Source organism: Amblyomma maculatum, unplaced genomic scaffold (genome assembly GCF_055883805.1).
Source record: "Amblyomma maculatum isolate TAMU_Amacu unplaced genomic scaffold, ASM5588380v1 scaffold_13, whole genome shotgun sequence".
NCBI lineage: Eukaryota > Metazoa > Arthropoda > Arachnida > Ixodida > Ixodidae > Amblyomma > Amblyomma maculatum.
The window spans coordinates 25,967,632-25,994,440 of NW_028146738.1; the positions used below are offsets into that span (position 1 = coordinate 25,967,632).

General features: G+C 48.4%; 1 protein-coding gene across 1 annotated transcript in view; it reads left to right on the forward strand.

Annotated features, from left to right (window-relative positions):
* The window catches only part of LOC146172401 (band 7 protein AGAP004871-like), a 183,463-nt gene that overhangs the window by 108,966 nt on the left and 47,688 nt on the right, over positions 1-26,809 (forward strand). The window lies entirely within an intron of this gene.

Sequence of the window (26,809 nt, forward strand, 5' to 3'; positions counted from 1 at the left end):
AGCAAAAGAGAAGGGCGGCAGAAGCGAGTATGGCTCGCTGCTGCCATGGAGTCTTTGCTACATGGCCGCAACGCAGGAACGCAAACAGCGTTAGGAGCCCGTCACGAGTGCGACGCTCCCGGATCTCCTTTCTTGGCCGCGCACACCGACTCAGCTGCTCTAAGATGCGATGCGAGGTCGCTTAGGAAAGGTGCTACGCAGCATGCTATTCTTAACTTGGTGTTTTCAATATCGCCTGGATTTCACTCGATGGCATTAAAGCGCGTTGGTCGGTGGAGCTGTAAAACTCTGACCAACATCCATTAATTTTTATTAAAATGTAGATACGACGAGGGTTGAAATAGGAACACCCTATCGGGGCTGTGACCCAAGGCCACCTGTTCTGAGCACAATTTTTGCAAGCGTGCTGCTCTTTTCTCTATTGCAAAGTCATGAGTGCGAAGTACTTTGTTTTGGTTCCTTACTAACTCTCATAATATACCAATTGCTTGCTACGCCGATCCTATAGTTGATCCTACACTACTTAGGCGTCGCTATCCAAGCACTCCAAGTTATTTGGAGAAGGAGGGTTCGGAGAGTAGCGGGACACTACTCCTGATGGACATACACGTAATGCAGTTGGCTCAGAAAGGGGGGGGGGGGGGGGGATCCATTTGGGCGTGCGTTTGTATGCGATAGCAATTGTTTTCTTTTTGAAGGTGCTCGACATAGATTGTTCCCATGTGGTTTATGTCCTGTCCGTGATGTAAACAGGACAAAGTGTAGCTGACTGAGACACTGTCATCTTCACCGCGGTGGAAATGAGCTTGTAACGCTCGTTTCATAACACTTTTCATTCATCAAGCTTGTTTTCTGAAATCCAGCCTTCGTTTGATTTTCTTAAGGAATGTTAACCCCCCCCCCCCCCCCCCCCCCCCCCTTACACACACACACACACATCTCGCCGCAACCTTGTTGTGTACCGTGACGAAACGATGCCCAGTTTTGCTGGTCATTCACAAACTAACGTCATCTGTCCACTGTTGGTAGTATGCTTTCATTTGTAATTGAGAGAATATACAGTTCGGATAGATAGATGGTTCGCGGAGATGTTGATGCTAAGGGCCTATACTCTTTCTACGCGCTTCGGAACCTGGCTTGTAAACTATTAATAAAATGCTTCTTACGCTCGCACAGACCAGTCCCGGTGTACATAGGAAATCACTGCAGTGTCCAACCAATCAGAATTGAGATATAATTTTAGAGGCACAAGATGGCATTCGTGCAATCTTGAAGAGTTTGTCCCAATTGTCTAGGCTCGAAGGTAAAGCTGTGAGCGTTAAGAATGTAATCGATTTTGTTCAAACTGCACAACTAAATACATTTGTGCTTGTGTATCGTACGTGAAAAGCACTTGGGCAATATGACGCATGATGAGCAAAACCGCTTAGAAAAGAAAAAAAAAAAAAAAAAAAAGAGAAGGCATGCCTTTTATACTTTGTAGGGGAATAACGTTTAACGGCACCCTAATATGGGTATGTCGCTTTATTACCTATAGACTGTTTTCCCGGCTAAGAGGAAAAAAGCCTCGAATCGGAGCGCACGGCGCCGGTCCTCCTCTCTGGTACGTGGGGACGCGGTGACAGCAGCGGGGGCACCAGGACATTCTACGGAGAAAGCGCGCGCGTTGCGCAGTCTTTTGCACACAAAGGGTCTTGGATATCCGAAAAGTGTCTAAGCAGGCTAGATGATGCGAGCGATCCATTATCTTCACAGCCTTTTTTTATATTTTCTGCGCATTTTACATACTCCAGCCCTGTTCTTTCTTTTCGCTCCTTTCTTTCGCCGGCCGCAGTTCAGTTGCTAAGAGGTCCCGCGGATAACAAAATCTTTTTCTTTATCATGTTGTTCGAATTAACAAGAAAATAACAACCAAAAGGAGATGATTAACAGAAAATAAAATGTTAACAGCAGTGGTATGCGCGTGTGTCGCTCTACGCTGTTCCAGTTGCAACTCTTTCATTTGGGCGTAGAGAGCAGCCGTGAATTTCAAAGCCCACCGAAAGTGTTCGCCTTGGCAGCCTTTAGTGTGAGTTCCGAAAGCTGTGTTTGTAGAGAAGGGACTGGAAAAACTCAATACCTGTGCAATAACGGCAGCCTTTGAGATGATATTCCTTGCGGCAAATATTTACGAGATTCCGCCTAGAAAGATAAACTATTTCCATACAGTCATCTTGAGGTTTATGAAAGTATGAAAGAACATGTCCCACTTGAAGACAACGGGGCCTAATAAATTGGTTGTCAACTTTTTATTTAGTGAAACAGCGCTACAATATTTTTTTTTTAAACAGGCATCTCGTAAGCTTTTGCTGCCAATAATTAATAGGAATATAGTCATAGGAACAGCAGCGATTTTTTGAAGTAAGCAAATCTTTCGATGACAAATGGGATATAATTGTTGATAAGAGCAACTTTCGCTGAGGTCATTATGGAACATAATTTAAGGTCACTATTCCATTTTGCGTTTCAACTGAATGACAGCATGACGGCAGCGTCAAACACACGCAGCTAGCGGCCAGTCATAGAAACTGCAGTATAGCAGCTCCCGCCACCGACAACAGTTATAGCCACTTCACGCACATACCGGCAAACGTGTGGTTGAGTCATGTAGGCGATGCTGAAATCCGATTTATTTATTTTATTTATTGTACCCTCAGGGCAAAGTCATTACAGAGGGGAGTAGGCTACATAGAATACAACAGTACCTACAATACATTGAATGCTATAAGAGCGCAAACTCAGTTTCTTCCAGAATAAGCAAAATTAGCTAGTGCATCGCGAAAACACTCGTTATCTACAATGGCTGCAGTGTCGGAGGGTAGGCGGTTTCACTCGACGGATGTCCGGGGAAGGCAAGACTGAAAAAAAAAAGCTTTACAGCATTTAGCGGTTCCGACCTTGTAGCGGTGATCGATGCGACAGGAAATGTATTCTGGTGGTGAGATGAAGCCGTCGTGTAGCGTGTCGTGATGATATATCTTGTGGAATATAGTTAAGCGATTGATTTTTCTGCGAGATTGTAAGGATGGGAGGGAAAGACCATCTTTCATGGCTGTGCTGCTCGCGGTACGGTTATAATTTGAGATAACTGCCTGGTAGTGGGCGCTTCTAACAAAAGTAGCCGAAGGCAGAGTAAATGGATCCGAAATGGGTAATGGATCCTTAAGAATAGAACCCCCGTAGAGGTGCAAAAACTCCCACATAGCCGCTCAAGCAGCAAACAGTATATGAATGATTGGCTGACCAAACAAATGTAGCGCGATTAGCAAATAACGGCCACATTCGCTTGCTTTTATTGGTCAAATTTTTACGGCAGCTCGTACTTAGAAAGCATTAAGGATCAAAAATAGGTTGAAAGGTTGCTTGCTTGCTTCACCGCCCTCGCGGCGAGTGGTGCGCCACCGCCTCTCTGTTCCACATAAAAGTTACAGATTATTTGTAATCAGGTCTCATCAGGAGCATAAATTTTGGGCATTTCTTACCGAATGGCTTGGCTGCTGCCGAAAAGCTTTTATTTTTTTTTTTCTTTCCGCTAGGTACGTTAAGGAAGGAAAAAAATTCACGTGAAAGCTCCGAAATGCCGATGTGCGCTACTTGTCGCCTGTTTCGCGGATGGGAGCGCATATACCAGCATGGCGGTTGTACTCAACTTGGCCGCTAGATGACGCCACATGCACAAAGTGGCAGCGCCCATGATAAAACGGAACCTATGTGCGTTTTTGAGAGCCACTGTGACCTTATGCGAAAGCACTCGCTAAGGAATTCACGTCTATTCACACCCTTTTCTAGCGCTCGGAGCAGCACGCTCCTCGTAAATGCTGCCTTCACCACTGTCTTGTTTAACTTGTTCTTGTCAAGAACTTTCTCGTGGAAAACTGGGTGCAAGCACTTCAACTAGTGAGGCACTGTCACGCGTTCTCGTTTTCCTTTCCTTCATATCTGGCTCGCGAACGGCTCACGAAAATGAAGCATAACGCATCTGGCAATATCGTCCCTCGTTTCTCCGCTTCACCTTCGGAGCACTCGCCTCCGCACTATTTCTGGCTCCTTCCATTTGGCCAAAGGAGCAAAGGTCACGTAAAGTAGGCGCTGAGAAGTCGAGGGGAAGCAACCAACAAAGCACCCGCGGGGCAATGTATGATCCGAGCGAAGCTCTCCCTCCGAATTCGAGAGATTCAGTGGGCGCCGAGAAACACAATAGTGCGGATCGTCTTTCCGCTCGTTCCAGCTCGGGCTTCCCGCGACAGAAACGAAGCGGGCGCGACGACTCGGGAGAGATGCCGAAAGCCATAGGAGAAGAGGCGGGGAGGAGTAAAGCAGGGATCTGCGGGATCCAGCCGAGAAAAAACAATCGCGCCTTGGCGCAAACATACACTACTCGGCAGCCCCCCGTCCCCCTTGAGAAACAGCAGTGCGGTGCAAAGCCAGAGCGCCCAGATATCCTCCTACTCACTCAAGGCGGCACCGGCGGCCCAAACGAAGCCAGCGGGCGCCGCGGACAAGGAAGAAGAAATCGCGGCACAGTATCCGCGAAACAAAACAGAGAGAAGTAATGGAGCCGGCAGCAAGCGAGCAGCAACAAACATTGTCGAATCGGAGATATATGGCAGGCACTCTTTGCCAGGTGTCGAATTGCCGCTACTGGATTTTCTTATTTCTTGCGCCAAGTGCGGGCGAAGGTGCTGAGAGGAGGCGGCGACAACGAGGAGGGGGGGGGGGGGGGGGGGGGAAACGAACGAGCATTGCGAACATCGCGCGGCGAACGGACGCAGCCGGACAGAGCGCCCCGCGGGCCCCACGCGCGCGGAAGAGAGACGCGACGTGCTCCATGAGTTTCGTGATCTCCTTTCGGCTGCGAAATATCGAAATGGGCGTCGACCTGGGGCGCTTCCACCCGCTGCAGAAGCCTCGCTCCTGTTGACAGCGCCATTCCTCAGTCGCCCTCCGGGCGGAAGTGGACCGGCCGTTTCTTCCTTTTTTTCTTTCTATATTCCCTTCACACTATCCGCGCGCTCAAAAATGGAGCCTCGCACAAACAACGAAACCTGGCAGCAGGGGACGCCTCGCTGCGCGGCTTCGGTGCGAAACGCCGCAGCTACGAGGAGCCACCGACAGCCCCGAGATCGGTGACGTTATTTCTCGGGCGTACGGTATATATAAAGAACTGGCCGTGTACACTTGGGCGGGTTCAGCTCAAAAAATCGCGCCGAAACGGGCTTCCGGCATACATAGATTCATGTAGCGCGGGATTCGGTGTCCTTCGAGAGATGCCTGGCTTCGCACTGAGAATCGAGAAAAGAACGAAGGGGTGGTGGAAGGGTAAAGCTGATACGGGGATGAAGGACACGATGACCGGGAAGAAGAAAATGTTCTTAAAACGGGAGGGACGCGTATGAAAAAAAAAAAAAAGGAATGACTTGGTGTCAGTGAGTTGAATATTAGGTTGCGTAAATGCTCAAACATCGGCTTGAACGAAAAGTTCGGTGGCGCAAACAGGAAGGAAGACATGATGGCGCAGTCAGAAGGAAATGAAGCTTTCTGTAAAGGCGATCACGCTGGGGACAGCTGCAAACTGGATGTGCCGAACGACCTTCTGCGATGGACTCGGATGTATCGCGTGGTTTCTGCGCTAGAAGAACCTTGCGCCGCGAGTTTAAGGTGGTGCAGTACACACACACACACACACACACACACACACACACACACACACACACACACACACACACACACACACACACACACACACACACACACACACACACACACACACACACACACACACACACACACACACACACACACACACACACACACACACACACACACACACACACACACACACACACACACACACACACACACACACACACACACACACACACACACACACACACACACACACACACACACGCACGCACGCACGCACACACACACACACACACACGCGCACACACACACGCACACACACACACACACACACACACACGCGCACACACACACGCACACACACACACACACACACACACACGCACGCACGCACGCACGCACGCACGCACGCACACACACACACACACACACACACACACACACACACACACACACACACACACACACACACACACACACACACACACACACACACACACACACACACACACACACACACACACACACACACACACACACACACACACACACACACACACACACGCACGCACGCACGCACACACACACACACACGCGCACACACACACGCACACACACACACACACACACACACACACGCACGCACGCACGCACGCACGCACGCACACACACACACACACACACACACACACACACACACACACACACACACACACACACACACACACACACACACACACACACACACACTGTTACGACCGTGCATCCGCATTTGCGCGCTCTATTGTTCGCCTGTGGGCATGGAAAAGTATTGTGAATATGTGGTGATGGTCCAATGGCTCTAAGTGAGCCTGTTTCCAGGAATCCTGTTTTGTAAGCCTGTTTTGCTTTGTGGACAACCTGCAAATGCCAAATTGACCCTGTCAAGAGAACGTCTGGAAAAACACAAAGAAACGTCCCCCTGCGGGAAATAGCAGGAAGTGCTTTCTTTCTTTTGTTCACCCTTCCAGTCGAGAAGTGCTATCCTCCAGTGATGAATGCCTCCTATCCAAAGGAGACGACAGAGTGACATGTCCGCTGACGTGCAGGACAAGAAAGGAGCATGACTCATACGGCCATTAAGTGATTTCCCGGGAATGCAGGAAAGATTTGCAATTGTCGAAAAGGGACAATGTTGGGAGCCCTATGCGGCGCCACGTGCACTCGGGTTTCTGAGAAGTAAAACCCCTTGTCAGAACCAGCCTGTGGTTTCTTTGCTGAAGAATAGAAATGTACCTCCTCTCCTCGCCGTTTCCAAGCTTTTCCCGCCAACAAGTGATCACGCCCAACGAATGAATGCCGGACCAGTCAGTGCTTCAGACCATCAGTGCAGTGATGTGTTCGATTGGATGCCGATACCTGAGGGGCGTGCCCTGGATTTGGTTGGTCAGCATCTTCAGAGAGGGGCTGGACGTAGGGGGTTTTAAGGACGCTGCAGAGCACGAAATGTCGCTCTGGGCCCTGGGTAAACGGCTCATCCAGTCGCTTCTCGCTATGAACTGTTAACGCTTGCCATTTTGCTGATGTACCCTTCTTTTTCGTGTAAATAATCTTGTAAATAAGTTTCTCAAAGTGCCATTAAACCTGCTTGTACATATTTCACCAACTTCGAAGATTCAATCCTACTTCAACCCCGAGTCTCTGCACGCTACCAAGTGAAGGCCGGGTCGACATAGCCCCAGCGTCACGACAACTGGTGACCAGCGTTGGGATCTGAATCTACAAGCCACAACATCTGATGACTGGAGGTGGGATCTGGATCTACAAGCTACAACATCTGGTGATTCGAGGTGGATCAGAATCTACAAGCCACAACATCTGGTGATCGGAGGTGGCATCTCAAGCAACAAGCAGGAGCAACAATCGGCCAACAAGAGAGCAGCTCGGAACATCGATCGCATGTGTGGGTGAGTGCTTGGCTTTTCTTCTGATGTGGACCAGGTTCTAGAACAGGGTTAGATTTTAGAACTGGTAAAAAGTGTTGAAACGCCTTTAGGTTTGGTAGTTTGCACTGTTTTGGAAGTAGCCGACACTCGGAGCGATCATGGACCTACAAAAGCTGCAGAAACCGGAACTGTTGCAATTGTGTGAGGAATTGGGAATTGATACAAGTGGTTTGGCACGAAAACCTTTGATTATAAAGGCAATCACAGATTTGGGAGCCGATGATGAGGAGCTCAGTGAAGCATGGAACCTCATCGCCCAAAAAAAGGAGGAACAGCTCAGACAGCAGAAAGAGCGGGAAAAAGAGGAAAAGAGGCGTGAGCGTGAACTTGAGAGGGAAAAAGAGGAAAGGGAGCGCGAACGTCAGAGGGAAAAAGAGGAAAGGGAGCGCGAACGTCAGAGGGAAAAAGAGGAAAGGGAGCGCGAACGTCAGAGGGAAAAAGAGGAAAGGGAGCGCGAACGTCAGAGGGAAAAAGAGGAAAGGGAGCGTGAACTTGAGAGGGAAAAAGAGGAAAGGGAGCACGAACGTGAGAAGCTTGAGAGAGAAGCAAAAAAGCGGGAGCTAGAAATTGAGCTCCGGAAATTAGAAGTAGAGTTGAGCAAGAGGTCGGGCAATTGTCCCCAGCTAGCGGTACCTCTTCTCAACAAGGAGGCAGATTTCAAGATGTCAAAGTACATGCAGCCATATGTGATATCAGGGGATATCGGTCTGTATCTGGGTAACTTTGAGCGAACTTGCGAAGAACTGTCCTTCCAGCGAGACACGTGGTCTCAGAGATTATTGACGGTTCTGCCCTGCGAGGCAGCGGAGGTTGTCGCGCGGCTAAACAAGGAGGACGCGGACAACTACGAGAAGGTCAAAGCTTGCCTTCTGATTTTCGGAGACAGAGATGTGCAGGCCTTAACACGTTCAAAGGCGCGAGAACTAGCTACACTGCTCATTTCAGAAAAATCAACAGCGGAGGAAACGGCAGTTAAAACAGTGGTAAATGCGGAAAATAGCGGGCCAGAAAACTTTGAGAGCGAGGCATCTCAGATAAGTCAACATGAAAGTGAGCTTGATAAGACACGGAATGAGGACGTTCTTGAAAGTAACCTCTTGCCGCCAGTGTCTAGTAATCTCACGAGACTTTTAAGTGGAACCCGAGAGGACTTAGCTATGGAGCAAGCCAATGATCCCAAGAATAAGCTCGAAGTACAGTGGGAAGGACCTGCTAAAGTCGTTGCAGAGCTTTCTGACACTAACTACGCAGTGAAAATCCCCGATAGGCGTAAAGCAGTGCGCATTTATCATTGCAATCTTATGAAGCCTTATGTGCAGAAGGAAGCCGTGGTAAATCTAACGTTAAACCTTCCCGAGGAGATGGGGGATAACTTGATTTGCCTCAGCGGAAAAGGAAGCAACGCTCAGGAGCTTCACAAAAAGACGGAGCAGAGAGGAGAACTAAAGAAATCCCAGCTGTCCGATCTGGGCGAGCTAATAACAGAGTTTGAGGCCTGCTTCGTGGACAGGCCAGGCAGGACTGATTTGACTGAGCACGATATTGAGCTGACTTCAGACGTGCCAGTGCGATCAAGGTGCTACCGATTTTCTCCAAGGCAAAGAGAAATTCTGGATAGGGAAGTAACTCGCATGCTGGAATTGGGAGTAATAAAACCCTCGGAAAGCGATTATGCTTCGCCTATGATCTTAGTAGAAGCTCCAGGTAAAGACCCTAGGCCTGTGGTAGACTACCGAAAGCTAAATTCTCTCACCAGGGATCAAGTGTATCCTATTCCGAATATTGAGGAGAGAGTAGAACAGGTCAGTAGAGCGGCATATGTGACTACGCTGGACCTTACTCGAGGATACTGGCAAGTACCGCTCACTGAACGCGCCAGCAGATACGCGGCTTTCGTCACTCCGACGGGCAGCTACCAGCCAACAATGATGAGTTTCGGGCTCAAAAATGCTCCATTTTGTTTTTCCCGACTCATGGATAGGGTTTTAAAGGGGTGTGAAACATTCGCAGTGCCTTACTTAGATGACATTGCGGTTTTTTCCGACTCATGGGCGGACCATATGGTACATCTAAGAGCTGTACTGAGCCTTTTGCGTCAAGCTGGACTAACCGTAAAGGCCGAGAAATGTTGCCTGGCAAGGGCGACCGTGGACTACTTGGGTCACAATGTAGGTCAAGGTTTCAGGAAACCCAGCGAGATTAAGATTTCTGCGGTAGCAGACTACCCGCGGCCGAGCACGAAGACGGAAATTCGGGCATTCTTAGGTCTGACTGGGTACTACAATCACTACATCCCTAACTATTCAGCTTTGGCTAGCCCTCTGACCGACGCTCTCCGCAAGACAGAACCGACAAATGTAGTCTGGGACGAACAAAAGGAAGCCTCCTTCGTAAACCTGAAGGCTGTGCTGATTAGCCGTCCGGTATTGCGAGCTCCAGACTATGGCCGAGAATTCACGGTCCAGTGTGATGCCAGTGATCGAGGGTTAGGTGCTGTTCTCTGCCAGAGAGATGACGACGGTAATGAGCACCCCGTGCTCTACTTGAGCAGAAAACTGAGTACTAGAGAGAGGGCTTATTGCGCGTCAGAGAAAGAATGCGCTTGCATTGTATGGGCCATTCAAAAATTGCAGTGCTATCTTGGAGGGGCCAAATTCACCGTAGAGACGGACCATTGTCCCCTGGCTTGGCTGCAAACTGCGACATCGAAGAACAGTCGCCTTCTTAGGTGGAGCTTGATTTTACAGCAGTACAATTTTGAAATAAGATACAAAAAGGGGAAGTTAAATGGGAATGCGGACGCGCTTAGCCGCTCTTTCTAAGCGGTCCGAGATGTTCCTCACCATGTATCGAAATTGATAATCAGGTTTTTTTTTTTTTTTTTTTCCGTGCGCTTGTATATGTGTGACTATGTAAAGCAGCACGTTTGGTTTTCTAGGCATACGTGGGTCCTGAACGTCTTGAGAGTGGGCTTTTCTCGAACAACAATGGCAGTTTTCTTTTAACCTGGTCTCTTCAGACGGGAGCCGAGTGCTTGTTTAGACATGTGGTTGAGTTTCAGACAGCTCGAGCAATTTGGCCTACAACAATCAAGACAACGCGACAAGCAACAGCGAGCTTCAAGCGTTCACGTGCAGGCCATTAAGTCGTCTCTTCATGCAGCAGCGGCGACTGCTGCCCTCCGTGACTCTTCTGGCGGGGGAGGAGGCTGTTACGACCGTGCATCCGCATTTGCGCGCTCTATTGTTCGCCTGTGGGCATGGAAAAGTATTGTGAATATGTGGTGATGGTCCAATGGCTCTAAGTGAGCCTGTTTCCAGGAATCCTGTTTTGTAAGCCTGTTTTGCTTTGTGGACAACCTGCAAATGCCAAATTGACCCTGTCAAGAGAACGTCTGGAAAAACACAAAGAAACGTCCCCCTGCGGGAAATAGCAGGAAGTGCTTTCTTTCTTTTGTTCACCCTTCCAGTCGAGAAGTGCTATCCTCCAGTGATGAATGCCTCCTATCCAAAGGAGACGACAGAGTGACATGTCCGCTGACGTGCAGGACAAGAAAGGAGCATGACTCATACGGCCATTAAGTGATTTCCCGGGAATGCAGGAAAGATTTGCAATTGTCGAAAAGGGACAATGTTGGGAGCCCTATGCGGCGCCACGTGCACTCGGGTTTCTGAGAAGTAAAACCCCTTGTCAGAACCAGCCTGTGGTTTCTTTGCTGAAGAATAGAAATGTACCTCCTCTCCTCGCCGTTTCCAAGCTTTTCCCGCCAACAAGTGATCACGCCCAACGAATGAATGCCGGACCAGTCAGTGCTTCAGACCATCAGTGCAGTGATGTGTTCGATTGGATGCCGATACCTGAGGGGCGTGCCCTGGATTTGGTTGGTCAGCATCTTCAGAGAGGGGCTGGACGTAGGGGGTTTTAAGGACGCTGCAGAGCACGAAATGTCGCTCTGGGCCCTGGGTAAACGGCTCATCCAGTCGCTTCTCGCTATGAACTCTTAACGCTTGCCATTTTGCTGATGTACCCTTCTTTTTCGTGTAAATAATCTTGTAAATAAGTTTCTCAAAGTGCCATTAAACCTGCTTGTACATATTTCACCAACTTCGAAGATTCAATCCTACTTCAACCCCGAGTCTCTGCACGCTACCAAGTGAAGGCCGGGTCGACATAGCCCCAGCGTCACGACAACACACACACACACACACACACACACACACACACACACACACACACACACACACACACACACACACACACACACACACACACAAAGTAACTTGTTTTGCTTCGGAGGGGCTGTGCGAACAGCCATTCTGCTTCGGGCGTGTGAAAAACGCGGGTAAGGCTAGAAAAGCAAGTGCTTTACAAAGTCTTTACAGAGCTGAAAGTGACTCGCATCGGTTGCCACAAATCGCTATGCGAGACGTTCAAGTTTAGAATGGGGCAGAATTGGACACTTTGCGAAGTGAGCGATATCTCCTGAATCTCCCACGCATAGTTTGCGCTCGCTTTGTATCGATGTCGGTGTATACGATGACGAAACGCGTGAACAAACATTCTGTTGTTTTCCGGCGTTCAGCTGTGAATCACATTTCATATTTTATATTTGTTTATTTTAAATTTAAAATTTGTTTCTTAAATATACAACGATGGTGAAAAATGGATTTGTACTTCCACGTTTGCGGTTCATGCCGCTGTTGGCCTCTGTCAGGAACAAAACGAAACACGCATGAGCCAAATGGTTCCTGCTTGCGCGCAGATTCGTCGCCGTGAACGCAGGCCGAGCGGCTGCTTGTGAATGTGTGTGTGTGTGTGTGTGTGTGTGTGTGTGTGCGTGTTGCGTGCGTGTGTATGTGTGTGGACGCGCTGGCGGCCTAACTACCAAGACATTCAAGCCGGCAAGGGCCGCTGCCGTGTCACCCGTTACTGACGCTCGAAGGTAGTGAAACCTGTCTATCGAACAGCCTCTACTACCGATTGAGGTGTTCTTGGCGAAATTCCAGAAAAAAAAAAAAAAAAAAGAAATGTTGGCGCCGTCCTGTTTGATGAAAATTCGTAGCTCTTTGCGTCATATTTTGTTTTTCTTTTTTCACGCTTCAGGAACTTCGATTTTTTTTTTTTATATCGAGTTATCTTTGCTTTCTTCGGATCTGTTCGTTTCGCGCGCTGTTACAAATAAGCTGGGCAAACGATCGATAGGTGCGCACAATCCACCAATGCTGAAGAATATCATACAAGAAAACCCGGGAAGGCATGTTGTCTCCGAGTCTTTTCCATCCGTTGTACCTTCGTAAAAGCGTCTACAGACTTTTCTCTTGTTCTTTCGCGTGTCCACTTTAGGTGCGAGCTGTCGACAGCCGTTTTCGAAAACCTTGTACTTCCTTTAAAGAACGCCGAGTTTAAAGCCGTTTATATCGCTTTCGAACGTTCTGGTTTGAATCCAGTGCGGTTGACCATTTGAATCGGCGCTTTAGACACAATAAACTCAACCTCTGGCGAGAACTGCCTGAGAACAATGCAAGGTGGAAAAGGCAGGTGGAAACACGGGCCTCGACAACCATAAATGGCATTTTTATTATGCGACAGAGGCTTCGAGCGTCCATGCATGGGAAAAATGGCGTTTAACTTTCGGCTCCTGAACAGCAACTACGCCATAAAATTGAGGATAATACGGGTGGGCGTATCAGGTGGGCGCTGAACGTACGTTCGTGCGCATCGGTCCCAAAATCGCCGCTGAAACGTGCGTTTTATTCGAATATTTCTGTTTAAACGCAGTATTGTTCCCCATTCAGTCTCTCTCACTCTCTGCATATTATATGCGCTCCCCAAAGCGAGCCGCTCTTGAACAAGGTAACCGCACGTGACACCAGGCGTCGTTGCTGTCGTTTACTCTCCGTGGGTTTCTTTCATTCACCTTTCTTTTTCTTTTTAAGCTGCCGCAAAGGACTCTTCGTCTCCATTCATATTACTTTCTCAGACTTGAAGCATTACCTCTTGTGCATGAACTTAGAACCGCATAAAGAGAGATAGAGAGAGAAAAGAAGGTACTCGAAAAGCCATGCGAACGCGAAGTGTGTGCGCCTTCTTACGAAAGGGGCAAATGGGAACTACGCACTGGCTACGCCGGTGAAGCGGTGAAGCAAGGAATCATGAAAAGGCGCGATGCTGCACGAACGGATGAAGGCGAGGACGAAACAAAAGAACAAGAGTGGCGAGCGGCACAAATAGATTTAGAGTAACGTACGTGGGTACTTGAAGAAAACGAAGAACGGGATCTGGCACTGGTGTAGAAAAACCTTTCTTTTCGTGCTTTTTTTATTATTATTTGGCGAATTCCTTCATTTTATACCGGCAACCGCGCCTAGCGCGAAAAGCAGCCTGTTCGCCGACGAGTGGACGTGAAAACGAGTGATGAGTGAAAAACAGAAAAGCAGCAAAAAAGAAAACAAAAAGGACAGAGGCAGCGAAAGCAAATCGAGCTGCCCGAGAAGAAGCTGGTGTCAGGGCTGGAAAGCGCGCGTGCCCCGCATGTGCAAAGCGGCCGCTCAGAGCAGGGCTTTAACCGAGACAAATGAGCAGCGGTTTGGCCCGGCCAGCGGGGAGATCCCGGGACGGACGAAACATGGCGGCATAATCAAAACGTATTATCCCCGGCGCCGCCTTCGCGTGAAGCCGAAACGTGGTAAGCGGTGAATCGGTTCCCGCATTAAGATGGGCCGGCGGCGGAGTAGAGAGAGAGAGAGAGAGAGCAGAGAATGGGCGCCGAGAAAAGAACGAGAACAGCCAAGGTCCGGACCTAAAAGAAGGCGCCATTTTTTTTTTTTTTTTGGGGGGGGGGGGGGGGGGGAGGAGGGGAGGGTGGGAGGAGGGAATAAGGGCCCGCGATAGGGCGGAAGTATGCATGATTCGCGGGTCTTACCTGCAATTTCGCTGCGAAACTGGCCGCTTGTCTTCCGTGCTGCGCTATAGCGTTGCCTTCAGAGTTACGTAGCAGGAAAAGCTAACTTCTATTCCCCCCCCCCCCCCCCCCCCCATTTTTCTTTTATTGCGAGAAAGCGTTCCCGGAGCTTCGCGCCACATTTTTCATCATCCACTTTTGCGTCCGCCCTGAATAGCTCACTTGGATATGAGTAAAAAGAACAATGCAAGTGAGTGCCTTTAAAAGCATAGCACGCGAGCTCTCATAACCAACGCCAGGGGCATGACCTCGTAGGCTCTCCATGGTTCTCCAGGTAAGCTATGAAGAACGCAAAGATGAAGAAGTAAGGATAACAAGCTATCCTCGATATAATTCAGTGGGTTCTGTGGAGAGTCGGTGGGAGAATGCATTTCTGCAGGAGCGCAACGCGTTGTTTCGCACATTTTATTACACGTTTTATTACACGTTTTATTTATTTATTTATTTATTTATTTATTTATTTATTTATTTCTTTATTTATTGATTTATTTATTTATTTTTTAACGAGGAGCAGGCTCTCTTGGCGAGAAACAGCTTGAAATTTCTGATACAGAGTTTGGTCGTTATTTTTTTTCACCTGTTGTATAGCTTCCTCACAATAATGAGCAATGTGCACAGGTGTTCGCTCAGCAGGCTTTAGGTTCTTTGCTGCCAGTTTTTAAAATCTTCTTAATATCACGCCTTAAATACTCGTTGCGAGCGCGTGAACAACTTCAGAAACGACATTTTCCTGCGCAATCGGATAGTTAGATCATTCCTATCAATTCCGTTGATAAAATTACCTTACACTACTCTACAGCTGCCTCAGAATTACATTAAAAACACGGCGAATTGGTTTTCTACGCCAGTTTTAAATACTCGATGCCCGCGCAGAAAAGTTTAAAACTAATGTTGTCACTCATGTGGAAGAATAGATCATTCCCATCAACGTGTGCATAACATTATGTTGTAATATCCCGCAGTTGCCTCACAGTTAAAGCGCTTCCCAGAATCCTGGGCCTGAAAACTGCCGCGTGCGCATACACCGGAGAAGCGACATTCGGTAGACATGATATAAAGGACCGAGAATGAAAGCATCCACGCTCGGCTATGACCTGTACCGGTGCGGACAAAAGTAATCGGGGCACGCAGTTTCCTTCTAAATTTTTTCATGGTTGAATAATTGAAATTCGGAGTTGTGGTATGTACGAACCAGTAGTAGACCCCAGTGCCCGTTCACTGGGACAAAAATTGTTTGCTTATCTGTATAGCAGAAGGCGTGATATTTATTTGAACGGAAAAGAATGCTCGGTTTACTTATGTCCGCATCTGGGCTGACATAAGTATAATAAAACGGAACACGCCCCTTTTTTGTATAACTACACCACCGTAAAGGATCGGACGTAATAAAGTATTGCTTGTCCACGAGAAAGCGCGCTATATAGCGTCTACTGCAGTTCAAACCAGGCAACGAGTGAAATTTGTTAGCAGGAAAAAAAAAAAAAAAAAAAAAAAAACGTTGTACCCTGGTCACTTCTTCCCGCGCGTGTACTTGCAGTAAGCCGAGAACACAATTACGCAAGCACAATAACATTGTATAATATTGTTGGTTCATTTACTATGCGTGTAAAAACAGTTCTATAATATACCTCAATTAAAAACAATACCTCTATAGAATGATTATTCGTTACCTCACTTTACGAAATGCTTGCCCTTCTTATGCGGGTTTCGCTGCGACTGAATATTTCTTCCTTTTCTTTTTCTGTTCTTCTGATATGCAATATACTTTCCTTGTGTGTCATTGGTAATTTTATCCTGATTTAAGCCGGTTTTGCCATAGATTATGCGGGAAGGGAAATATCTGTTTTGAGTTGTTATTCGGCTTCCGGAAGGAAGCTAATGACAGATATCGAGCATTACCGAATAAATGCCAAACATTTAGGACGAATGCGGCTGAGCTTTGTTGAGGGAGACTGGCGTTTGTTCACAACCCTATATAAACTTCACTGATCTGAAAGAACGGTCCAGCCTGCTTACTCTGCAGTAACCGTTTCTAATAACACGCGTCACGAGAGGGGGCGCATAAAGCTCGCTGGGCCGTGCAGACGAGCTCAAATCAGCTGTGTGTACCTGATAATAACAATATGGACATGTTTCCCTTGCTTCTGCTGCTACCACTCATTCCGTACATTAGAGTGTTTATACACGGATCAATCACTCACACGGACTGCTCCACACAAATCAAAACAGTTATTTTACGCACGAATAGCCTTTCAACACACACGAGTGTACCGTGAGGTCGACGATGAGCCACTTCGGAGACGAGAACAGGAGGACTGCACCACTCACGCTGAGAGCTGGGCGCACTGAGAGCGCTTCTGTCGCTTGTCGCTCGCCTCCAGGCGGGACGGAGGCACCCGCGGCGCCCCACCAGCCGCCGCAACACCCGCCTCCCCAGCCTCCGGCCCCGCTGGAGCCCCAAGGGCCGTCGGCGCTGCAGTACCAGGGCAAACCGGCCGACGCGCCCGTACTGCCAGAAATTCTGCGTGCGTAACACCTTTTAGCACCCACTATACTACATATATAATGGAACCTGGCTGATTCATCTGAAACAAGCAAAGTGTGTGAAAATATGTATTTGTACGCAGGGCCTATAGAACCTATAGGCGCATATAGGAACAGTACTCGACTATAACGGCTGGAGGTGATTGTCCATATTTTGATGCACTCTTCTTCACCTGGTGTTCCCAAAGAGCGCTGCATGTTAGGTCTAAAACAGTTTCTCGCAACGCACGCGCTCGACAGATGGCGCTGCCAGTGTGTATACTGGGAGCACTACCTGTCAGTCACTCTTCCTGAGGAGTTTACATTACGCTTTAGAGACACCAGTGTTCGGATGAAGGAATCTGTGGTGCCAGTTAGTAAAAAGAGATTGAAAGGCTGGCGGCTGAAAAGCAGAAAGATGACGTAAACGTATTAATGAAATTTAATAACTGAAATGACAAAATAGTTTAGGGGTATATAACAATATTCAAGCTATAAGAAAAACTAAAAGAAAAGCTTTTTGTAAACTGCCACCACCCCGTTTCACCGTTTCAAGAAGGATGCGCTGATAATCCCCATTCATCCTGGTGAGGCTGCACACGCGTACTTTGTAGCTGCACAATGTGTGCGCAGCTACTCACTTGCGATGGTGGGTCGTGACAGATTGCGGAGGGTAGCGCGGTAAAAATTGAGAACGTATTGTAACGGGACTTTTGGCTACCTGGGTTTAAATCGTTTTTGTGCGCGCTGCATGTGGCACCTGGGGCAAAATTTCGTGACGCTAAGCGCCACCGACTTCGTTGCTACCGCACCTTTTCTGTCCTCATTGCTTACATTCGGACGTCAACTGACTTCTGCTGTAAATCGATACGACAGACTGGCGGCAGAAAAAAAAAAAAAAATATATATATATATATATATATATATATATATATATATATATATATATATATATATATATATATATATATATATATATATATATATATATATATACACAGGAAGTTCACTTGTGGGAGTTTCAGTAGCAAATGTCTCATCATTGTATAAGCTAGCGACGTTATGACTGCTGTCCGCAACGTCTCCTAAGGCAATTTGTTTGCAATCCTGCTCTCTAACACATTCTGAAGACAACCTGCAAGGTTCAGACGGTGCTGCAATCTATATCAGCTGCACTAATGGAGAATTCTGCCGCCAGCCACTCTGGTCGCAACAGACGCAATACCTCACTATAAACCATGTCCTCCATGCTGTAAACGGTGAGGGGCGCTCCTTTTCTAGGTGCTCTCGGTGGCGAGGTCCGGTTACCTAACCTAGACGCATGACTTCGCGGTAGAGTGCAGAAGCGGCCAGGGACAGACTTGTTGCAAATGCATTGCGGGTGCTTCTGGAAACTGCTTCCTCCTGGCGCTAGGCTGCGTGTTAAGACGCTGAGAGCTTTGTCCGCTGTTCTGTGAAAAGCAGCCTTCGCACTCGCGCAGTCGCTGGCTGACACCTCATGCGTGGCGGATAAACTCGGTCTCTTTCCGAGACAGCCTCTCTCGGAGAGCTAATCTAAGCTACAAGAGAGTAAACTGGTATGCCGCTCTGTTCCTGCTACGTACTGGGCAACGTGTACTCGTGTAGCGCTTCACGCATTCTGGCGCTTAGTTCCCTTTAAAAGGAACACAATTAAGAGCGAAACGTGGCATCATGATTGGCGTGCGCTGATACTAGTAGATTTAGGAGGCCTACGTGTTGGGCATGATGTAACGCATGTGGGTAGGTGAGAACACGGCACTGGAAATAGATTGGGCGCCAGCGGTCAAATAAAAGACCAGTTACACATCTTCAACTGTGCCGGCGATGACAGCATTTCTCATTTAAGCTGTGAAACTTTACCGGCAGAAACAAGCAAACAAACAAAACACGCAGATCCAGTGGTGCATGTTTTAACTTTTACAGATCTTTATTTTAACAACTATGCGAGATACGTCAGTGCGACTGGTGTAGGCAATTTTTACAGCAAGCAGAGCATGATGTAATTGGAGCTTATTTCCGCTCAATTTCTGATGCCTCTTGAGCGCGAGCTTGTAGCCGCGCATAGCAGAATAATACAGGCTAGAAATAACAAAATTTTCGTACAGCCTTCAAGCTCCTGCACGGCATTAAAGGTTCACCGGCTGACCTGCAGGGAAGGCACCGGGTGGTCCATTTTATTCTGGGCAGCATGCCTGGGCTGTTAGCTGCAACGAGCCGCATATCCCTCGCGTCACACGTGACCCATGGACTTCAGCGGTCTACCCTGGTTTCTCATTTTTCCTGAGCTGTAATCTTTCCCTTCTCCGCACTGACTTTCCCGGAAAAGTTTTTTTTTTATTCTTTTTTGAGTTTTGCATTAGGCGAGTTCGTTTTTGGCTTGCGAACGAGTTTTTCGGTGCAGGCGGTTCGAAACAATCGGTCCAGCGGCGTACATAAATCACCGCGGGCGTTCAAACGAGCGCGGTTTCGAGTCTGCTAAAGCGAAATCAATCAGCGCGGCCGCGCCACTTGTGTCGGCATACACGGTTGACGCCCGCTTAATCCATCCTCAGGAGGCCGGAAGAAGGGAGTATGACAACGGGGATGCGAAACCTCGCCGGCGGCTACCGTGCGTAGGCCGAGGGTTGTGCCGGTCATCCATCACGGTGCCACCGAGCAAACAGCGCGCCGTACAAATGGGAACGCGCAGCCGCCGCCGAACGGAAGTTTTGCCGCCGCCTCCGGGACACAGCTAAAGAACGGCCGAGGAAAACCCAGTCAGGGGAGGGCGGCCTAGCATCCAATGCTACGATTTGTAACTACAACCGTGGCCTACAAAGACGCCGCGGAAAAGAAAAAGAGAACGGTAATAAATGAGCCAACAGCAGTGCCTGAACTGCCAGTTATATTGCTACTCAGTTGGCCTGCCCCAGAGTTTTGTGGAGCATTTCGTTTCTTTTAGAACGCTACGCACTTCGTTGCGACGATGTGTTCTCTCCTGAAGTCGCTCCCTGAAAGCAACGTAGCACGCGGATTAAAGCAGGCGCACCTGAAGCTCTACGGTGCGAGAGCGCGAGCCTGGGTGATATGCAAGGGTCGAAAAGCCGTTCTTCCGCTGCGAACTCGAATTGCGCGATTTTGCGATGTGCTAGAGGAGAGGACCTCCATTGGCGCGATAATTGGTATGAATACAAACAAATGCTCGAGGTAGTTTCTGATGTTAGTGACCGAGTGTCAGCGCCCGAATCTATACTGCCCACAGTATTCAATGGTTTCATTATGAAGACGCAGTAGAGCGGAATTTTAATGTATTGGGGCCGGAATATCTGGTTTAAAACAATGTGGCTGCTGTAACGACAACCGAGAACGAAACGCATGCCAACGCGAACGCAAAGGTTTTAGTCCCCCCCCCCCCCCCCCCCTCCCCAGCCTCCCTTCCTCTCCTTTCCCCTCGTTTAGTAAAATAAGCTAAAAGAGCAAGTAATTCTTGATCCATTAAAACACAAAGGAAAGTGGACCAACTGCTGTACCGTATTGCTGGGGTCACTTGCCTATTACGGTTCAGCGATAGCATTCTCTCCTCGTTCCACTGAAGATACCGAGACGCTGAGATAACATATATCAGTGTGGCAAGGCGTTATGACAAATATCAAAATTTTTTCTCGCTCATGACCGCTGAAGAGTTCGAACTGCAGTTATCTGTGGATATCCCTGTTGTTCTCGCGGAGTGCAAAGTAAGCTGAAAGATGAGGAAAAGAGCGCGACCAACTGTTTCTGCAGGTCACGTCGCTGCGTCTTCTCTGGCCAATCAGGGAAGAACGGCTGGGCGCTATATAACCACGGCGCGACCGATATATTTCTGACGAACACGTCGCTACGACGTCGTCGATCGCCGGAGTCACCGCGGCTCCGTTTGAGGGATGGGCGTATACAGCGCAGTCTCCAGCCGGCCGGGCCTCACGTAGTCGTGCAGCGTCCGAGCTGCGCAGAGTACGGCCCCGTCGCCGGAGCACGCCGGGCGTAAACTGAGAAGCACCGCCTCTGAGCCGCCATTCTGATAGGATCCCATTAGTCATCCGGCTCGTTCGTGTTCTGACGGTCAGGATGTAATTAGGAGTTCCGACCGGGCCAGTGGTCCAAGTTTAGGATGAATGAAGATGTCCTCCGCCCGCCGCTGCAAGAGCGGAAAGGAAGAAAATTTCATTGACACCGAGAACGGCCCGCTTTCGCGACCCTCGCCCGTTGCTTAGAGGAAAGGGCTGCGTAATTTCTTTTTTCTTGTTGTTGTTCATCTCTCTTCTTCTTGGTCTTTGAGTCAGCCTTGCGCGCAAACCAAACGACGAGGCTAGACCGCGCAAAAGCAAAGAGAAGACTTTGGGCGGCAACTCTAACCAGGCAAGGAGGCGAATGCCAATAGCAGCTTAAATGAACGTTGCTTTTGGTTGGTGCGCCTACTTTCCTTTCCTTCCACAAAGCTATTCTTTACTGATTAGTTCCTTTTCCTGGCCCTCATTTCCACGAATGCGAATCTCTTGCCCAGCAAGGAGCTCTCGACAACCGACTATAAAGCATGTTTTTATGAAATCGTTAGTTGCTTCGGGGACGGGCACTTCTCATGGCATTGAGCCACCAAAGCCGCCTTTTTTATTTGCATAAAGCTTATAGCTGGAGAGAAAATCAGTATTCGAGAACTAATTATGCGAGAAGTAGTATATCACTGTAGTCAGCTTCAACGCAGCTGAACAACCCCAACAAAGCAATGACTGACGTACATATTGGGAAAAAAAAAAGGCAGCTATCAGGACAATAAACCGTGAGTTTCAAATGGAGATGCATTCATGCCAAGACGCGCTCCCATAAAGCAAAGCAAATACTTCCGCCCGCCAAACTATAGAGACGAGGCGGGTACCAGGCACAAGCGTCTAGATGCTGGTAGTGGCCTTTATTGAATGCTTACCGAGAAAAAAAAAAAAAAAAAAACACATATTATTCGTCTTAGTGTGAGTAACAAGAGGTGAAAGAAGCTACGTTGAAGGGTAGTTTAGAGTTCATAAGCTAATTATTTTCTCTATTTATAATATGTTTTTGGTTTAATTCTTGCAGTTTTCGCGGATCGCCGCCCCGGACAATATTTTTTCTTGTACTTCAGACGTATCGTAGCAAATATTTTTCGCCTGGCGCGAGCTTACACTATCTCAACGACTGCAGTTAGCTCCACGCCGACACAAATAAGTTGGATATGCGAGAAGATTGAATAGTTTAACACCTTGCTTGTTCGTAAGTTATACGCAGGAGAAAATTTCGGCGTAAATAATGAATTTCTTTAAATTGATCGCTTGATACCAAACTTGAATGATCATCGATTGGATATTTCTCACTTCCACATCATAAATACGCTCCCAAGAGTAAAGTCCTTCAACCACCTTTTCAGATTTTTCGCCTTTGCTTCCTTTCGCGACCATAGCGAGCCCTCTTCAGTCGGAAGTATGCAAAGCCTTATAGAGCGCATACATCTGGGCCGGACGAATATTCAATGGGCTGTGTGAGGGAAGCTGTGCCAGAAGTGAAGGGAAGGGGTAGATAAGGCTTGGTGTGTGGTAAAGGAGGGGATGGGGGGAGGGGGGAGGCACGGCGCCTTATCGTCAGCGCGCGGCGGCGTCCGCCGCGGCCGTGAAGAATCGGCCGGCAGAGCCGATCAATCGATCAGGCCAACTGATTTATAGCGGCAGCCGCGTCCGCGTCACCGCGACAAGGACACGATAGGACTGCACGCTTGCGCCGGGTGCCGCGCGTTGGCGGCGCCTCGCGGCTCTCGCGGGAGCTTCGCACGCCTTAGCAGTGGCGTCACGTCGATGGAAACCCTGCTCCGAGGCGAACGCCATCATTCGAGTCGCACTTCCAGATGGACTTCGCCGGCCAGGAGAGCGAGCACCTTCGTTGCTTCCAAAATGCTCCTGCGTCGCGGCATCCTCCCCCCCTCCATTTTTTCACCCCGGCTGGCTTTTTTTTTTTTCATTTTATTTATTTATTTTTTTTTTTGCCGCTTGCTCTAACGAACAATTTCGTGCACGCCGAAAACGAAAGACAAAAGAGAAAATATTTTCCCTCTCGTTTCATCCACAGAGTTGACTGGCGCTGGAGTCATAAACTTCTGTGTCTTTTTCGCACTGCAGCCATCGCCACATGGCTTTGTATCTTTACTTCAGAACCTATTCTATAGGCTTGGTTTCCTTTCACTTTCAGTTGTTACTTGAAGGGAGGAAGTGGTGTCGGCTGAAGATTGTTCTCTAGCTTTCTGGGTAACTAAAGATAAAAATAATCACATTAGCGAACTGATAGATTAAACCGTTGGTTCGGATGAGTCTCGAGTGAAGCGAAACGATAACCTCCGAATTGAAGGCGACGCATATTTCAGATTTTTACCACCCCGTCCCCCTTTCGCCTTAAATAGTCTCAATTATCATAGCGGTCTCCTTAATAGGAGCGCGGTGTGCCGCACTTACATGGAAATCCAATTACCCAGACACACTACCACTCGGAGGAACGTATCTCCCGCGCTGCCTCTGCCCGCACCGGAGGCGAGCGAACACTTCCCCACCACGGCGATGGGTGCACGTCCTCATTTAGCGCAGCATCAGTGCAGGCCGACACAACGCAAGGAGGGATAGAACAAAAAAGGAGAAAGGCACGAGGAATGCGCGCTAGGAGGAAATATCGCGCGCGTTGACCGGGCAGAGTTAATTTCGGGGCTCTCGGGCAGCAGCCATGGGCACACGGGCGAAGCAGCGGGCGTCGCACGTTTGCGCGGGGCTCGTGCTCTTTAGACGCGGTGGCGGCCGCCTCAGTCGCTTCCATCGAGAGCGCGTGTACCACTTTCCCCTCCTTTCCGCCAAATGCGGGTAGGAGACGTCGGAAGAAGGGCCCGGCTGTACGAGTAGGCGAGCTCGGCTGCCACCGTCCGTAATGGGCACCAATCAGTCGATCGCGGCGCTCGCTGCTGCTGCGGGACAGTCGACGAGGAACGGCTATCCCTACATGCCACGACACTCGATGCGGGATTGGGCCTCGGAATTCCGCGGCTGTGCCCTACTGTACATTTTGCTTCAGCCTGTTTGCTGCTCCTTTCTTTACCTTTCTCGTTTTTTTTTTTTTGTTTTTCCTTTTTTTCCTGCACCCGCGCTTCTCGCGGCTCTTCAGGAGCCCCAGGAACAGGCGCGTCCCCCTTAGGCTAACGCGGACACCGCGGGACGTGTGGGAGAGGAGGTTGGAGCGGCTCCGGGTGCAGCAAGACAGAATGGGCGGGGACCTGAGGCTTCTCGCAGCTCATTTCGAAGGCAGTACTGGTCGGTTCATTAGGTGGCAGCGCGAGGCCCTGCAGCGCGCCCACCGGCCCGGAACGCAAAGGTTGCCCTTGTCGAAGATGGTGCCACTACGCCGAACAGCGGAAGGAGTCCGCTGGAAAACAAAATAAAGGGGGAAAAATAGCGGTGAGGGCGAGGAGCCACCGGGTCAAGACAGAGCGAGGAACGCAGTCCTCTACCCTTCCTTCCCCATCTCCTTGCTCGGCAAACTCTTGCGGTCCGGGACCCTACTTCCTGCGTGTACGGGGCCCCAAAGTGTTGGCCCCGTTTTCGCTACGCTTGTTTACCTAGTTGCCCGCTGCCTCTTGCAAACCTCGAGGGGAGAAGGCAGCCCAGTCCGAGTATCGTCTACTACTAGACCTCGCAGCGAATTAGTTTCTCCGAGCGGGTCAATGCGTTCCACGCGGATGCGAGCGTGCGTGCAGGAAAAAGAGAGCGCAAACAACGGTCCTCTCTTGTAGCTGTGTGCTTGCTCCACGCAGTGGCGCGCACCTGCTCTCTTCCCTGCGTGTTCTTCAAAGTTTCCCCTTCGAAAGTTGCTAGGGAAAAAGGCGGCGGAAAGTTTCCTGTCCGCATCCTGTACGGGAGATTGTGGCAGTTTCCAGAAAATGCTAAAGAGGAAGGAAGCGTTCAAGTGCTTCGCCAATTCGTGTGCGATAATGAAGGATGACAACGGTATTAAAATGGGCACATAATCACTACAAACAAGGTGATATATATATATATATATATATATATATATATATATATATAGGGAATAGACCACGTATTTCTCTCTTTGTACACAATATAGACTCTTTTCTTTTTTTTTATACCTACGACAAACTCACACTGCGACATATTATAACGGAAACTGTGGAAAAACTTTCTTTTTTGGTAATACGAACTAAATTCGTTTTAACCGCGTAAATCAGCTCCATGAAAGCAAGAAATGCGTGGAGTTCAGTAAATAAAATGCTGACCAAAAAAAAAAAATGCACAAGAGCACGTAAATGCAGACTCTCTCAACAATAAATGCGACAAACAAACAGTTTTTCAAAGCATACCAATTTATTCGTTATTTATCTACTGGAGCAAGTAATGACTTATGGATATTATACGCCAAAAGAAAAAAAAAAATGCATTTGTCACACAATATACGCAGTAATAATTTATTAAATGCTGTAACTTCTTTCTCTTTCATACTGAGCGAAAATAGTCGTAAGTAGCAGAGAGAGAGAGAAAGAAAGTAAACTTTAATTGTTTAACGGAACAGCGTGGGTGGTTTCCTCAGTTCAGGATACCATTGGCTTGGGCTGCAGTTTCGCCACGTTCAGGTTCAGTAGCAGGTTCACGACGGGCATTTTTCGATGAGTGAGGCAAGTTGCACGAGCCTCCCATCGTAGGCCTGCTGGATACTTGCGTGCTGGGCCTCAAATGATGCGAAATTACGCAAGTGGACTTTCTCGGATGTTAGATTTTATCAAATTATCATGACGGAGGTGTCGTTAGAAATGTTGTGGAGCTGTTTAAGCGCGCCACTGGTGGGAAACGTTAGTTAGAAGCCCATTTAGGAAAGGTAATAAAAAAAAAAGAGAAAGCATTTGCGGGCTGTCTTTTTTGAACTGAATCTGGGTGAAACCTTCTTGAGAAATTTTGTCTTACCAATACAATGTGCCAAATGAGTTTTGGAGGAAAATGCGGTACTTTTTCCTCCTGCATAGTGACTAGCAGCTTTCACATGGTATACGCTACTCCATGTCTTTCACTTATGCTCACTGTGACACGTGTGCTTCAGGAAGGCTCCGGCATTTTTTTCCCCGTCCGGCACGATGTTTACTGTTTGTTATTCTTCGGGCCAACGAATTATCCCCTGACTCACTGATGTTCATGCAGGCACCGAAGATAAAGGAAGGCGCGCACTAGTGTGCTGGAGCTTAGCTGTGTCTTTTTAACGTTGAAAACGATTGTTTTGAATTCCCCCTCACTGTGTTGTTTTATTTCTCTGTGATCGATTCGAAGCATGGGAATTCCCCCTTGTAAATCTTTCCTTTCTACTGGTTGCATTAGCAGCGGCTGTAAATTGCAGCAACGTTTCAGCGTAAATAAAATGCCATTTCCGAGTGGAAGTGACCGAACGACACGCAGTCTATTCGCGCTAATTCAAAACCTGCAGTCAAGCTATTTTATTTTACATTACTAAAGAAGTCTTTCCACAGAACATATAATGTTACCGGCATGATTTGGCCGCTCAGAGCATACAAATCTGCCAGCACATTCAACATCTTGCCATAGCATGCTTTTGAGATGCAGCA